Source organism: Balaenoptera musculus, chromosome 3 (genome assembly GCF_009873245.2).
Source record: "Balaenoptera musculus isolate JJ_BM4_2016_0621 chromosome 3, mBalMus1.pri.v3, whole genome shotgun sequence".
NCBI lineage: Eukaryota > Metazoa > Chordata > Mammalia > Artiodactyla > Balaenopteridae > Balaenoptera > Balaenoptera musculus.
In genome coordinates, this window is record NC_045787.1 from 13,280,074 (window position 1) to 13,298,349 (window position 18,276).

Genomic DNA, 18,276 nt, shown 5'->3' on the forward strand with positions numbered 1-18,276 from the left:
TGGGACATCTCTCTTGAGGCAAATGTTCCCTCAGCAGAGGAGGTACTGTACAGACAGTGTGATTTTTAGCCAAAAAAATTGCTGCACGTGGGGATTCTTATTAGACTTGTGTTGTACTTCTCTTTGCTTTGTGAACCTGACCCCAAACATCTGTATAAATGTGGCAAGTTAAAACAGCTTGCTTATACCTGGCTTGCCAAATACAGTTCTGTTTTCATCATGTTTATATCAGGATTACATGACATTGGCCCACCTCCCGTGCCTGCTGGCTTCCTTCTCCTTTCTTCCTTGTTCATCATGCTGACCTCCAACCTTAACGGCTCAAACCCAATCCTACCCCCTCCATGGTCAGGCCTGCATCATCACTACTTCCTCTGCAACTTCTCCTAACATTCGTCTGGTCTATATGTGGATTAGTTAATTCATGTCACATGAAGCTTTACTGTTTGCATGATTTTTGCTTGCACCCTACTAAATTATAGATGCTCCTATTCAGAAACTAGCTTATAATTATATATAGTTCATAATACTTGGTATAATATTAAATAAATATTATCTGGCTTATTGATTGCTAGATATTTTACTTAATTTGACTCTTTGGATTTTTAAAAAATATTTTTTAGAATACTTTTAGGTTCACAACAAAATTGAAAGGAAAGTACAGAGAATTCCCATACACCTCCTACCCCTACACATGCATAGTCTCCTCTATTATCAACACCACTCACCAAAATGGTACCTTTTTTACCAAGGATGAACCTACATTGACACATCATAATCCCCCAAGGTCCATAGTTCACTTTAGGGCTCACTCTGGGTATGTGCATTCTGTGGGTGTGGACAAATGTATAATGACATATATCCATCATTATAATATCATACAGAGTATTTTCATTGCCCTAAAAATTCTCTGTGCTCTGCCTATTCATCTCCACCCATGCACTAACACACATACACTCCTGGAAGCCACTGTTTTCTTTTTTTTTTTTTATTGTCTCTATAGTTTTGCTTTTTCTAGAATGTCATATAGTTAGAATCATAACAGGTAACTTGTTAGATTGACTTCTTTCACTTAGTAATATGCATTTAAGATTCCTTCATGTCTTTTCATGGCTTGATAGCTCATTTCTTTTTAGCATGGAATAATATTCCATTGTCTGGGTATATACCACAGTTTCTTTATCCATTCACCTATTGAAGGACATCTTGGTTGCTTCCAAGTTTTGGCAATTATAGATAAAGCTGCTATAAACATCTGTGTGGACATAAGTTTTCAGCTCCTTTGGGGAAATAACCAAGGAGCACAATTACTGGATCATATGATAAAAGTAGGTTTAGTTTTTGTGGAAACTGCCAAATTGTTTTCCAAAGTGGCTGTACCATTTTGCATTCCACCAGCAGTGTATGAGAGTTCCTGTTGCTCCTCATCCTTGTCAGCATTTGGTGTTGTCAGTTTACTGGATTTTAGCCATCCTAATTGGCATGTAGTGCTATCTCGTTTTAATTTACGTTTCCCTGATGACATATAATGGGGAGCATCTTTTCATAAACTTTTTAACCATCTGTATATCTTTTTGGTGAGGTGTCTGTTAAGGTCTTTGGTCTATTTTTAATTGGGTTGTTTATTTTCTTATTACTGAGTTTTAAGAGTTCTTTGTATATTTTGGATAACAGCCCTTTGTCAGATGTGCCTTTTGCAAATATTTTCTCTAAGTCAGTGGCTTGTTTTCTCATTTTCTTGATGTCTTTTTCAGAGCAGAAGTTTAAAATTTTAACAACGTCCAGCTTATCAATTATTTCTTTCTTGGACTGTGTCTTTGCTGTTGTACTTAAAGTCACTGTCATATATAATAGCGGTCCCCAACCTTTTTGGCACCAGGGACCGGTTTCGTGGAAGACAGTTTTTCCACGAACATGGGATGGGGGGATGGTTCAGGCGATAACGCGAGTGATGGGGAGCGGCAGATGAAGCTTTGCTCACCTGCCGCTCACCTCCTGCTGTGCAGCCAGTTCCTAAAAGGGGGTTGGGGACCCCTGATATACAAGATCATCTAGGTTTTCTCCAGTGTTGCCGTCTAGGAGTTTTATAGTTTTGTGTTTACATTTAGGTCTGTGATCCATTTAGAGTTAATTTTTGTGAGGCATGTAAAGTCTATGTCTAGATTCATTTCTTTTTTTTGCGTGTAGATGTCCGGTTGTTCCTGCACCTTCTGTTGAGGAGACTTATCTTTGCTCCCTTGTAGTGCCTTTTCTCCTTTGTCAAAGATCAGTTGACTCTATTTATGGGGGCCTGTTCCTGGGCTCTCTATTCTGTTCCATTGATCTATTTGTCTGTTCTTTCAACAATACCACACTGTCTTGATTACTGTAGCTTTATGTTAAGTCTTGAAGTTAGGTAGCATCATTGTTCCAACTTTGTTCTTCTTCAATATTGTGTTGGCTGGTCTGTATCTTTTGCCTTTCATATAAACTCTAGAATCAGTTTGTTGATAATCATACAATAGCTTGTTGGATTTTTTATCGGGATTGCATTGAATCTGCAGATCAATTTGGGAAGAACTGACATCTCAGCAATATTGTATTTCTCTATCTGTGAATACAGAATATCTTTCCATTTATTTAGTTCTCCTTTAATTTTGTTGATCAGAGTTTTGTAGTTTTCCTCACACGGATCTTGTACATTTTGTAGACTTAGGCTTAAGTATTTCATTTTTGGGGGGTATTAATGTAAATAACATTGCATTATTAATTTTAAATTCCCTTTGAACATTGTTGGTGTATAAGAAAGCAGTTGACTTTGTTATATTATACCTTGTATCCTTCAACCTTGCTATAATTACTTATTAATTCCAGGAGTTTTTTGCTTATTTTTTCAAATTTTCTACATAGAGGATCATGTCATCTGCAAAGACAGTTTTAAGTCTTCCTTCCCAATCTGTATACCTTTTATTTCTTTTTCTTGCATTATTGCATTAGCAAGTACTTCCACTGTGATGTTGAAAAGGACTGGTGAGAAAGGACATCCCTGCTTTGTACTTGATCTTAATGGAAAAGCTTTGAGTTTCTCACCATTAAGTACGATGATAGCTATAGGTTTCCTGTAGATAGTCTTTATCAAGTTGAGAAAACTCCCCTCTATTCTTAATTTACTGAGAGTTTTTATTATGAATGGGTGTTGGATTTTGTCAGATCCTTTTTCTGCATCTATTGTTGTGATTTTTTTTTCTTTTTTAGTCTGTGATAGATTACATTAATTGATTTTCAAATGCTGAACCAGCCTTGCATACCTGGGATAAATCCCACCTTGTCATGGTGTATACTTCTTTTTAATACATTTTTGGATTTGATTTGCTAATATTTTGTTGAGGATTTTTGCATCAATGTTCATGAGAGATATTGGTCTGTAGTTTCCTTTTCTAATAATATCTTTGTTTAGTTTGGGTATTGGGATAATACTGGCTTCACAGAAAGTATTCCCGTCGTTTCTATCCTTTGATAGAGATTGTAGAATTGATGTAATTTCTTCTTTAAATATTTGGCAGAATTCATCAGTGAACCCGTATGGGCCCAATCCTTTCTGCTTTGGAAGGTTATTAATTATTGATTCAATTTCTTTCATATTGGGTTGGCCAAGAAGTTCGTTCGAGTTTTTCCTTAACATCTTATGGTATAGACTTATTCAGATTATTTATTTCTTCTTGTGTGAGTTTTGGCAGATTGTGTCTTTGAAGAAATTGGTCCATTTCATCTACTTTATCAAATTATCAAATTGTGGGCATAGAGTTGTTCATAGTATTCTTTTATTATTCTTTTAATTTTCAATAAGATCTGTAGTGAGGTCCCCTCTTTCATTTCCAATGTTACTAATTTATGTCCTCCCTCTCTCTCTCTTTTTTTTTTTGTTACCTTGGCTAGAGACTTATTTTTTTATTTTATTTATTTATTTATTTATTGGCTGCGTTGGGTCTTCGTTGCTGTGTGTGGGCTTTCTCTAGTTGCGGCAAACGGGGGCGGCTTTTCATTGTGGTGGCTTCTCTTGTTGTGGAACATGGGCTCTAGGCATGTGGGCTTCAGTAGTTGTGGCACACAGGCTCAGTAGTTGCGGCTCATGAGCTCTAGAGCACAGGCTCAGTAGTTGTGGTGCACAGGCTTAGTTGTTCCGCGGCACGTGGGATCTTCCCAGACCAGGGCTCAAACCCGTGTCCCCTGCATTGGCAGGCGGATTCTTAACCACTGAGCCACCAGGGAAGTCCCAAGGCTTATTGATTTTATTGATCTTTTTGAAGAACCAGTTTTCAGCTTCATTGATTTTCTCTATTGATTTCCTCTTTTTCATTCATTGATTTCTACCCCAATTCTTAATATTTCTTCTGCTTACTTTGGATTTACTTTGCTTTTCTTTTTCTAGTTTCCTAAGGTGGAAACTTAAATTGTTGATTTTAGATCTTTATTCTTTTCTAATCTATGCATTCAATACCATAAGTTTCCCTCTAAACACTGTTTTTGCTGCATTCCACAGATTTGATAAGTTGTGTTTTCATTTTCAGGTAGTTCAAAATATTTTTAAACTCACCTTGAGATTTCTTCCTTGACCCATGTATTTTTCAGAAGTTTGCTGTTTAATCTCCATGTATTTTGTGGTTTTCCAGTTAACTTTCTGTTTTTGAATCCTAGTTTAATCCCATGTGGTCTGAGAGCAGGCATTGTATAATTTCTATTCTTTTACATTTGTTAGGGTGTGTTTTATGGCCCAGAATGTGGTCTACCATGGTGAATGTTCCATGTGAGCTTGAGAAAAATGTGTTTTCTGCTATTGTTGAATGAAGTAGCCTGTAGATGTTAATTATATCTAGTTGAATGATGGTGTTATCGAGTTCAGCTATGTCTTTACTGATTTTCTGCCTGCTATATTTGCTCATTTCTGAGAAAGGGGTTTTCTTTGGATTATATTGAGAAATATGCTACTGATTTACAACAGAATTTTTATTTTTATTTTACCTTTTCAGTTACATCTAGTGTTTGCTTAATATTTTGGAGAAAGCAGTCTACTCTGATTTCCAGATTTGCTTAGTGGCTGTCATTTACATTAAAAATCATATTGGATGATAACATTTAATTAATATCTTGGAAGCAAAGAATAATGAGGATATAGTCTTGAACATTTTTGATTTGCGCATGACTTTACCTAAACTATTCCAGAAAATTAAGAATTTTTATTATCTTCAAAAACTTACAGAGAAAAAAGTCCAGAGTCTCCTGACATGGACTGATTTTAGTTTAAATAATCTGCCATGTAAGGCCCTATACATTGGCCAGGCCTCAGTGAATATGCCACTTGGTATGGAGAGCTGTGTTTGGCAGTGCATTTCTATTTTCTTTCCAGTTCCCAGCAACACCTGGTCTTTCTATTCTGCTGTCTCATAGGGATGATGCCATGTTGTTGGTCTAGTTTCCTAGTGTATACTTTAAGCCACCCAGCAGACATAAAAAGTAGAATTCTACTGAGATTCCATTACAAACTGTTCTAAGGATGTTCATTTAAAATGCGTAAGTGCTGAGCACCGAAACCATCCTTTTTTTTTTTAGTTCTCTCATTACCTACTTCACTGAAAAAAGTTATCATGATTTGTTAGTGAAGTAGACATTCTGATGCCCAGAGGTATTGCAGACCAGTGGTCAGGACATAATAAGAAACTACACTAAAAGTGCTTGCTTGCCATCTTCCATATTGTACTATTTGAATGAGTGAGAAAAGGTGAGTGAAAAGTTGACTGCAAATAATTACATAAAAATAGATACAAGGCATTGCTCCACAATATCACTTCTGATATACACCTGTCCAGGATATATAACCTTAAACTAAGTGTGAGAAAACAGACATTTCCAAATGGAGGAATGTTATGCAAAATAATTGATCTGGGCTCTAAAAAATGTGAATGTCATGTAAGTCAAAAGAGTCTGGGTGCTATACTACAAAACTACAGTAATCAAGACAGTATGATACTGGCACAAAAACAGAAATATAGATCAATGGAACAGGATAGAAAGCTCAGAGATAAACCCACGCACATATGGTCACCTTATTGTTCATAAAGGAGGCAAGAGTATACAATGGAGAAAAGACAGCCTCTTCAATAAGTGGTGCTGGAAAAACTGGACAGCTACATGTAAAAGAATGAAATTAGAACACTCCCTAATACCATACACAAAAATAAACTCAAAATGGGTTAAAGACCTAAATGTAAGGCCAGACACTATAAAACTCTTAGAGGAAAACATAGGCAGAACACTCTATGACATAAATCACAGAAAGATGCTTTTTGACCCACCTCCTAGAGAAACGGAAATAAAAACAAAAATAAACAAATGGGACCTAAGGAAACTTAAAAGCTTTTGCACGGCAAAGGAGACCATAAACAAGATGAAAAGACAACCCTCAGAATGGGAGAAATTATTTGCAAACGAAGCAACTGACAAAGGATTCATCTCCAAAATTTACAAGCAGCTCATGCAGCTCAATATCAAAAAAACAAACAACCCAACGCAAAAATGGGCAGAAGACCTAAATAGACATTTCTCCAAAGAAGATACACAGATTGCCAACAAACGCATGAAAGGATGCTCAACATCACTAATCATTAGAGAAAGGCAAATCAAAACTACAACGGGGCTTCCCTGGTGGCGCAGTGGTTAAATTAAGAGTCCGCCTGCTGATGCAGGGGCCACAGGTTCGAGCCCTGGTCCGGGAGGATCCCACATGCCGTGGAGCAACTGAGCCCATGCACCACAGCTACTGAGCCTGCGCTCTGGAGCCCGCGAGCCACAACTGCTGCAGCCCGCGCACGTAGAGCCTGTGCTCCGCAGTGGGGGAGGCCATGAAATGAGAAGCCTGTGTGCCACAGCAAAAAGTGGCCCCCGCTCGCTGCAACTGGAGAGGGCCTGTGTGCAGCAGCAAAGACCAAATGCAGCCAAAAATAAATAAAATTAAATTAAAAAAAAAAAGAACCTACAATGAGGTATTACCTCACACCAGTCAGAATGGCCATCATCAAAAAATCTACAAACAATAAATGCTGGAGAGGGTGTGGAGAAAAGGGAACCCTCATGCACTGTTGGTGGGAATGTAAATTGATACAGCCACTATGGAGGACAGCATGGAGGTTCCTTTAAAAACTAAAAATAGAACTACCGTACGATCCAGCAATCCCACTACTGGGCATATACCCTAAGAAAACCATAATTCAAAAAGGGTCATGTACCACAATGTTCATTGCAACTCTATGTACAATAGCCAGGACATGGAAGCAACCTAAGTGTCCATCAACAGATGAATGGATAAAGAAGATGTGGCACATATATACAATGGAATATTACTCAGCCATAAAAAGAAATGAAATTGAGTTGTTTGTAGTGAGGTAGATGGACCTAGAGTCTGTCATACAGAGTGAAGTAAGTCAGAAAGAGAAAAACAAATACTATATGCTAACACGTATATATGCAATCCAAAAAAAAAAAATGTTCTGAAGAACGTAGGGGCAGGACAGGAATAAAGGCACAGACGTAGAGAATGGACTTGAGGACACGGGGAGGGGGAAGGGTAAGCTGGGACGAAGGGAGAGAGTGGCATGGGCATATATACACTACCAAATGTAAAACAGATATCTAGTGGGAGGCAGCTGCATAGCACAGGGAGATCAACTCGGTGCTTTGTGACCACCTAGAGGGGTGGGATAGGGAGGGTGGGAGGGAGACGCAACAGGGAGGAGATATGGGGATATATGTATATGTATAGCTGATTTAATTTGTTATACAGCAGAAACTAACACACCATTGTAAAGCAATTATACTCCAATAAAGATGGTGAAAAAAAAAAAAAGAGTCTGGGGGAGTGTTCTAGATTAAAGGATCCTTGATCAGATCCTAGATTCAAATATAAAATAAAATAAAATAAAATTTCCCAGCTTTACAGGACATTATTGAGCCAATGGAGAAAATTTAAATGTAGAGTTTCTATTGATAAAGGTATTTGAATCATTATTAAATTTTCTGTGTATGATGATTGTATTGATGTGATGTGGGATATTTCATAAGAGGGTATATGCTGAAGTATTTTTGAGATTTAGAGTCACAGGATTTGCAACTAACTCTCAAGTAATTCTGAAAAAGAGAGTGTTTATATGTGTGTACACCTATACATACATACACACATATGTACATATATACTTGTGTATTATTCATATATGTAAATTTAAAAGAGAGAGAGAGAATGTGTAAATATTAACAATTGGTAAATCTTGGCATATAGGTGTTTGTTGTACTATTCTTCCAAGTTTTTCCATAAGTTTGACATTTTTCAAAATAAAAATTTGGGGATAAGTAGACAACAAATCCCAAAGGGTCTTTTCCCCAGGCTTTTGTTTGGACGTTAGTTAAGCTTCAGATAAACGAAAGTGGAAAATCCTCAAGCTACCCAAATAAATAATCTGTTCTTATCTTTTACAATATTTGGATATTTTAGTACTTATAGACAAGGCCAGTTGAAGACTAGCTAAATAAATATCTTTATATATTTGACCCTTTAAGGGATGACTTTAAATAAACAAACAAATAAAATAACAGTCAAGCATCCAGGCATTGTGATAATCACAAGTTTTTGATTTGGAAATGTTTCCCAGTTTGAGAGTTATTGCTTTCAGCTGTAATAATAACGGGCTTTTCCTCTAAGGGAAAAATATGTGATGTTTAAAATAAATATCATCAGGACAGTTTTGCACTGTTGAGAAAACATAAATGACCTTTTTTTCTTTAAATATTCAGATCACCCAAAAGTCTCATGAATGTGTATTGGGGGAGACAGAATTTCAACTGACTAAGAGGTGATAAAAAGACTGGTTACAAGAGGGCTTCACCATCGTTTTAAACAGCTCCAAAGCCCTTTTGTTTGTGGCCTTCGCACAAGGAGAAGTTCAGAGTTTTGTCCTAGCAAGTTGGCTTTATGTTCCTACTGAAATCTGCATTTTGACTGTTGAACACAATTCAGGATGGAACTGTAAGCTCAGAGGATGCCATTACTTACTTCCTGGGAATTGACTCAAACCAGTGTTGTTCTGAAGAGTGTGGTATCCTAAAAGGGTTTACACATATCTCCAGGCAACAGCCAAAGACTTGAAGACATCTTTTTTGGTGAGATTTCTCATCCTCACTTTTTGTCTTATGAGAAAATAGTAACAAGTTTCGTCTTTGTTCCCTCAGTCTGACATGATAAATCTTTCAGCAAGAAGATGTTTTTCTTTAACTGAAAAAATATCCAGAACTATGGTGAATATCATTATTTGAGTAGCCATGATTTTTCTGACATCATACTAGTTGAATTACCTACAGTTATGTGATACCAACACCACAAGAGCCGTGTAGGACAGGTACTGTTATTTTACAGAGAAGGAAAATTTTACGGCTAAGTTAGTAGGTAGTGATTGGTCTGGTAATAATCTTGCTATTACCACTACAATATACTGCTTCCTGCAAATGGAGGATATTTATTTTCTTTTATTCCATTATCCACTTAGAAATTGTGACAGCATACAGGAACACAATCAAATGAATGGAAACAAATCCTTTTAAGGTGGCAATTTTATTTCTTTTCTCCACCAGCTGGTCAGTTAGGTCTTTTATGAGCGTGTTTATCTTTCTAAAGTCTTAACACGGATAGACATTTATTTGTCGATTAAAATCTGTAGCACGAACTAAAGGAAATAACAGACATTCTGCAAGAATGATTAATGTCAAGGTAGCTTGCCTTGATTGAGGCCAGAGATCATGGGAGAATTCAGCTGAGTTCTCCAGAATCCTCCTTGGAAAAGAGAGAGAACAGCAGTGAGACAATCTGAAGTAATAGGCTTATCAACTGATATCCGTTCACTGACTCAGAAGTACTTGGCAGGTGAGAAGTTGAGTGCATATTCAAAATCATTAGCTACTGCTTCTTGTTTGTTCACCAAACATTATCACCAGTTCTGTGCCAGGCATCGGGCTGTGTACTGAACTCATTCAAGAGTCACCCAGTTGTCTGCAAGTCTAAATCTTCAAGCTCTGTTGAATTGCTATGCATAAAGTGAGATGTTAGCAGTAAAGCATAATACCTGTACTAAACCAGTCATTTATTAGCAATTATGACTATTAATTAGCATCATCTTCCAAGTAATGCTAGTAATGAAGAGCCCACATTGTGAATGCCCCCAGGACATTCTCCTTGAAGACTTCCTTTGGAACTTTTCCTGAAAGCATTCAAGAATCATATGGAAGACATCCAGTTAGAAACTTTCATGTTGTAAACTTTAAGCTTTGATTATATTTATCTTGGGTGGCTGAGTAAATTACTTGACTTTTCTCCAGGCTTAAAATGGTGTTATCAAACCACATTGTGCCTGATTACATGGTCCAACTCTGTTGCGAACCCTTTCAAGCATGCATGTAGGTTGTAAATATTGGGAAAACATTTAATAATTCATTAAAAATTCATGTTTTCAATTGTAAGTCTGATTTTGCTTTCGTACCTAGCTTATTTTTTTCTCTCCCATTTAGTAAATTCAGCAATCCTCACTATCTGAAATGTCGGTCAACAATTATTTTTTCTAATATGGCAAATCATTTTGTACATTAAGCCACCAGCTTTGGCAGCAGTGGCTTCATTAGCTATCATCTGTTTTTAGCTGTTTCCTTTCAAAATGATTTATTGGAAAGAGTATAATATTATATAATTATGCAGTGCTCATCACAGCTTAATGTGAGATTTTCCACCTAAATTGGTAGTTACCCCTGCTTCTCTGAAACACACACACACACACACACACCCCTGGGAGAAAAATGCCAAAATTCTAAAACCTTACATAACAGGCTCAGAGAATGAGCTTATTCTGGGACAAGCTGGATGTTTTTACAGTGCAGAATGCTTGTTAAATAGAGGCAGTGATGACTCAAATGAGAAATATGTTTGAAAGTAATAATTTTATATACAGTATTTTTTCTTCCTCTATTAAATTTTATTCATGGTGCAACTTTCTCTGCAGAACAGTAATATCTGTTTTTAATTCTGGAGTATTTTATTGTTTAAAAAGATCCCATCTTAAATTTCAGATGTATAATTTTGCTTTTATGATAGAATACGTACAAAAGTTGTAACTGTTTGATAAAGGAGGTTTGTATAATGCTCATGCACACACGTCTTTGAAGCTCAATATTTTATTTTATTATAAGGACTAGGTAAATTTTCATTTCATTTTCTGCTTGGAGACTACGTATGTCTTGGATTTTTCAAAGAACTGTTTTGTAGTGTGAAATCTACACTGTTAAACAGAACAGTCTCTTTCTAAATTCCTTTAGGCATGTGACTTTAAGAGACCTGTGAATATTTAAAGTGATAAGAGTTCCAAAGCTTGTGGAGCTGCAGGATCTGTAAGTAAAGGTCACTCACAAAACCTACGAATACTCTGCCTAAAATCATAGCAAACAAAGATCAGAACATACGGGAAAAATTAGTCATTTTAGGTCCTACCTTTTTATTTGCATTTCAAATAAAATTATTTATATTCTCTTTTCCCTCTTTTTCTCCCTTCTCCTTTCTCCTCTGCACTATCTTCAGTTCTTCTCTCTCTGTTTATTTCCATGATAGTACAAAAATAAATATTCCCCAACTTAAAAAAGAGAGAGAAAACCGTTTTTTTGACTCTCAGACCCAACTATGCCAATTCTCAGCTCTCCTTTGTAGTTAAACTTTTCAAAATATTTTCTTTTCATATTGCCTTTTATCCCCTCACTTCCCGTTTTTTAAATCTTTTTTTTTTTCAATGTTAGCATTGTAGTGATATTTTCCCAGGCATATTTTCAGCCCAGATAAGGACACTTTTTAAGTACGATTGCGTTGAATACTATTTTTTGGCTACCCAGATCATTTTTGCTATTATAAAAAACTGCAAGTATTGCCTAAGAATGTGCATAATTGTGCACCTAGCATATTTCTTTCTTCTTAAGAAATATTTTATTATGAAATATTTCAATACTTCCAATAGCAGGCTTTCAGAGCCAATTGCAAGAGTACAGTGGAGGCCTACCTACCATCTGATGAATATTTAACAGGTATATGTCATGCTTATGTCGACTGTCCCCCAATCTTCATTCATTATTTCTTCATAGCAACCTGGAAGGCCAGGTTTGAATTTGATCTTGGTGCCTGATTCATACTCATATCACCGCCCCACCACCCCTGCCCTGCTCCCTGCCTTATCCTCTACCAACAGGAAGCTTGCACATATACACTTAGACAGCACAGCCTGCATGTCTGGGCTCCGCGCCCAACCCACACACATAGTTGCCCTTGGCTATCCATCAAGGTTACGGGTGCACACAGTAATGGCACAGTCTGCTACTGCAGGGATAGACCCACGGAATAGATTGACACAGTCCCTGGAATTGGGCTGTGGCCACTTGGGCAGCGCATTCCAGGGTCCAGGGTATCTGAGTGTGGCTAGAACAAGGTGCAGGCATCAGGTGGACACATTCCCTTGGCTGACTGACTTCTTATATATATGCCGTCGGAAGATTTCCATAGAAATGTTCATAATAGCATTGCTAAAAAAAATCTGAAGACAACTCAGTTACTGGTTGACAGGACATTGGAAACTTATGTTACATAATGGAATGCTATAATGCAGTGAAAATATGTATGCATATATTATAAATATTTTATACAATATTATTTATGGGTGAATTTTATATAACCAACTGATTATCACAGAATGCTTTTACTGATTTTATTATATCTGTAGCCAACCTATGGTTGCAATTGATGAATGATTATAGTACTGACTACTGGGTGATTTCTTTGCTTATGTTAACAAGTAATACAAAAGTGAAGTAAAATGTGTTTTGGAAATTCACCATTTGTCAGTGACATTAGTGACTTCTTTGTTAAATCAAATAATAACATTTGAATACTAGAGGACTATTTCTTATTTTTTTGTTCTATTCACGAAGTAATGACTATAGGCATGACACACTTTTAAGTCTAATCTGCATAATTAACAGTTTTTTCTATTATGCTCTTAAGGATAGACAATACACAAAACAATAAATCAAGCCCTGATTTGTAGTGTTGAAAATTTCCTTGGTATAAATACTTCCACAATTGCCCATTTCACGCTACTGACATGGCATTGCTGAACACAGAGCTGGGAAAAGGCACGCTGTGGTCCACATTACATCGTGTTTCCACCACACAGATCAAAGGACATAAATGACCTCAGGAACATGGTGTTTAGTAAAATGTAGTAAGATCATTAAGAAGTGATGAATTTTGAGTATTTAGTTCTTTTGTTGTTAATAAAATTTACTTAATTGTAAGTTTATGCAATTTACTTTTTAATGGTTATATTAACAAATAGCTTGCAAAAAATTTTTAAAAATTAACAATCAGCTATTGGTTCAAACCAGCTCCAGTACAGTATTGCCCAACACCATTTACTGAATAGGCTATGTCGGTCATTTCTGGGTTTACATTCTATTTTATTGTCCTCTTTGTTTATTTCTGCTCTGATAAAACACTGTATTAATTCATGTTTAAAATTCAACTTGGTATCTGGAAGGGCAGTCCTTTCACAGTTTTCTTCTTCCGGAATATCTTGGCTGTTTTTGTTGGGGGCTACCTTGGCACTTTCCTTGCTATGTATACTTTATTTTGTGAATTTCACAAAAATTTGGAACTTGGAATGCAATTGCATTGAATCTTAGGTCAGTTTGGTAAGAACAGACATTTCTATGATGTTGAGTTTTTTATTCACTAATATTGTATAGCTCTCCATTGTAGGTCTCTTCATGTTTTTAAAATAATCTTAAAATGTTTAAAACTGTTTTTACAATTTATTCTTAAGTACCTTATATTTTTGGTTGGTGGTATAGAGGTTTTTTTATCTTCCTTTTTTCTTTTAAAGTCAATTTAGTTGAGGTATAATTTACATATGATGAAATGAACCAAGTATGTGAAACCATATGAAAAATCATATATACACAGTTTGATGAATTTTGACAAATGTATAACTCATGTAACCACCTCCACAATCAGGATGTAAAACATTCCTGTCATCCCACAGTGTTCCTTATTGCCTCATTTCAGTCAAATCCCCCTTTCCTTCCAAGCCCCAGGAAACCACTGATTCATTTTCTGTCACTATAGATTAGCTTTGCCTGTTCTTGAATTTCATATAAATGGAATCATACAGTATATATGTACATTTTTGAGGTCTGGCTCTTTTTGCTGGGTCTGATGCTCTTTTTCAAACATTTATAAACTTGCTGATTTATGGAAATGAAATCTATGTTTTGTGAAAATTCATCTTACAGTTATTTTGCTAAACCCTTTTGTTACACCCAATAATTTATCTGAGATTATTTTGGGTTTTTTTTTAATATGAATAATAATAGAACTTGGAGATGATGACATTTTGATTTTTTCCTTTCCAGCCCTTATACTGTTTATTTATTTTTCTTGTCTTATTATACTAGCCAGAGTATCCAATGTTAAACTGAAGTTACAATAGTAAGCCTCATCATGTTTTTCTTATTCTTAAAGGGAATGCTTTTCCATATTTCACCATTAAGTTTAGTGATTGCTGTGGGTGTAATATAAACAGGTTTTGTTAGGCTTACGAAACATCTTTCCATTCTAAGTTTGCCAAGGTTTTAAAAAGTCATTATGGGTATTGGATTTTATTGAATGCTTTATACTGTAACTATTAATAATCATTTTGTCTTTTAACATCCTTTTTGCATCTATATTCATAAGTGAGCTTGACTTCAAAAAGCAGGGCATGGCAAACTTTTTCTTAAAGAGTCAGATGATAAACATTTTCAGCTTGTGGGCCATACAATTTCTATCACAACTACTCAACTCTGCTATTGTAGTGTGAAAGCAGCCATAGATAACATGTAAACAAATAGACATGGCTGTGTTTCAATAAAACTTTATTTACACATACGGGCAGCCAGCCTGTTGACTGTAGTTTGCTGACTCCTGTCAGTAAAACAGATTCAAAAACTTTTATGATGCTAGGACTTTTTATACTTTCTGTGTCTTCTTGAGTCAGTTTTGTTGTTACATTTTCTGGTATTTTTTCCATTTCATCTAAGTTTTAACATTTATTTTATACCTATTTTATTTGTAGTTCTCCTTTGTTTTATTTCATCACTTTTTTTCTTAACAATATGTTTTTGTTTGAGACTTCTACCTTTCATCTTGATCAATTCTGGAATGTTTGTTTTATTGATGATTTTTAACAAAACTTTAAGCACAGCCAAGGAAATGGTGACCTCATGCTTTTCTTCCACTTAACCCATAAATAAGTTGACTGATCTATAGATGGTAGATCATTCCTCCACCTGGTTTGTCCATCTCCACTCTATGTTGTATCCTTTCTTAAACTACATACTTAAATGAAGGTGTAGATATTTCTCGCATGGAAGAAGATCATTCTTCATTAAATAATACAGGATATTGGGCCTCTGTTAATAGATAATCAGAGCAAGTATTCTTTGAGCACTCAGTGTATGCCAGGCACTCCACTAAGTGCTTGACACAGATTATCTCACCTAACCTTCACAACTATTCTACTAAATTTTACCATTACCTTCCTCTTTGCATGTAAAGAAACAGGCTTGGAGAAACTAACGGGCATAAAGAAATAATGGTGGACCAGGATCCCAAACTTTTGATGCATACTTTAGTATCTTAAGAAGACATGGCCATTAGAAAACAGTATTCTGCGAAGAAAGTCTAGACCAATTATGTCCTGCAATTTAAGTTTTAAAAATGAGATTCTAGCTTGTAATCACTCTCCTGTGAGTTCGATCCTTGTTTAAACCACTAGGATCATATATCTGAATGTAACCAAGTAAGGGTCAGATCATGAACTGTGGTTTTACTTCTGTATAATGTTTTATAATTTTCAGAGGCGTTTACAATATCTCATGTTATCCTCATAATATGTCTTTGAATTAGTGATAATTATTTTTCCTATTTTAGAGTTAAGTGCATTGAGGCTAAGAGATTTAAGTATGTAGGTCAAAGTCACAAACTCATGGGTGGTGAAGCTCAGATGTAAACAAAGGTTTTCTGACTTTCCATGTTGGAATCTTTTCCAATACAGCATGGATCAGGCATTCATGAATCCCTGCCTGAAACAGCCAAATGATTTGACTCTTACATCATCTGATTTGCTCAGTGTTGTAGAATTAAGGATTGGATGATGACTGATTTATTAGTGTCACAGAGGACTGCAATATATGATGTGTGTATGGATCTAATTTAGTGAAATGAGCAAAGTAACCTCTATAGAGTTAATGCATGATAGAAATGCACTGAAAGGAGAACTAGAACATATATAATTAAAGAATCTGTTTCTCCACTGGACATAACAAGCCAGGAAGGATGACAAAAATGTTTGTGTCAATTCCTTCAATAGGCTATTTCCACATCAACCAGGGCTGTAGATACTTGGTGTCAATTTTTGAAAGTTTATTCTTAGGTTTCTGAATTCATTGTTCTGGATAATTTAGTGTTCCCTTTTTCTTTTAACACCGGCAGAGAACTTGTACATGGATAACTTCCAGGGGCCTTTCACTGGTGCTATTTCCCAGAGGCCCATCCACTTGATGATGGCTTTTTAAAATGACTAATGTTCCAAGTAATGATATGTAAAATATGTTATTAGCCTCTTTCCCTGACTATGACTGCCTTATAAGGAAGAAAGAAAAAATACCGTGATTCCAAACCAGCACTAAATTGATTTAATAGAAGTTCACACACAAAATTTATTTGGGAAAAATACGTTGGCGTAATCTATTAGTAATGATATGTATCTTTTCTTTAAGGCAGAATTGATACTATGATTGTACACTGGTGTATGTTATACACAAACATAAACATTAATAGTTAAGTAGTAATAAATAGTTACATGTGGCACACAGACTTAAATACTACTAAATACTAATGACAATTTTAGTCATAACTAACATTTTTAGTGCTTACTCTGCTCCAGGCAGTATCATAAGGGATTTAATTTGATTCCCACAACAAACCTAAAAGGTCGGTACTAGTGTTATCACCATTTTACAAATGAGAAAAATGATGCCCGAAGAAGTGATGCTGTTCAGCCAGTTCACACTAATAAACGACCTGGCTCTAGATTCCACATTCTTAACCATGTGCAGTGACGCTGGATGATGCATGATGAGAGGGGATCGGAAGCAGAGTTTCCATGACAAACAAGCCTCACAAAACAACTGCAAAGCATCCCAACCGCTAATGTCCCGTTATCATGTTAACAAGTTAAGAGGCCAGGACGTTATTTGTATTTAGAATTCTCTTGAAACACAAGATGTAGAAATAGAATAAATTTTAAAGACATTTTTCCTGTTTCACGTAGTCTACACTTTCTGACAACAGAGAAACTTGGAAGAAATTTCTCCCAAACTTTCGTCTAGTTTTCTTTTGCATAGATGCTGTGAATCTTCTAACCGATTGTGTTTGCCTAGTTTCTTTGGCTACTAGGAAGTTCAGAACCAAATGTACAGCCTACTTGTAAAAATTATATAGGATTAAAGGATGTCCAGGTATTAATCATATCTTGGCTTTTTATTATTTTCTGCTTCATTTTTCATGGGTCCTGGTTTCTTGAGCTGTTTGCTTTTCATTTTGTTGAATTGTAAAAATTCCTTCAAGGCACCTCAAGATCTTATGGAGGTGTTTACTAAATACATCAGAAATATGTAAGATAAAAATTCAAAATATGTTGTTTTATTTAAAGTCATAGAATTGTCATAAACACAGGACCACTGAGATTTTCTAACTGTTAAATGACAAGAGACGGTTAGTTTAGTTTGGTTTTGTTTTGGGAACATAGTGTAGATATAGTCACATTATTTCATGAAACCTTGTCTACGTTCCTACTGTAAAAATGTTTTGTTCTATTTTGGAGAAGCTATTTCTAGAGTTCATTTTTCCATTCACAATTAGGTGTGTGACCCAACTGGATAGTTTTCTGGTGCCTGATAATGAATGTTAAATTTGAATTTGTCCAGACTACTTCATTGCTTATAAAATAGTGTCATTTTGGATGACCTAGTAACAAACCTAATCCCCATAACTTTTTACTGACATCAGAATTGATTATTCTAACACTTTGGAGGTAGAAACCCCATGTTGATGGTTCAGACGAGGTTAAGAGGTTG

The 18,276-nt window shown here is 35.8% G+C and overlaps 1 protein-coding gene across 2 annotated transcripts in view; it reads left to right on the plus strand.

The window, feature by feature from the left end:
• Window positions 1-18,276, plus strand: part of FBXL7 (F-box and leucine rich repeat protein 7) — a 418,013-nt gene that overhangs the window by 222,854 nt on the left and 176,883 nt on the right. The window lies entirely within an intron of this gene.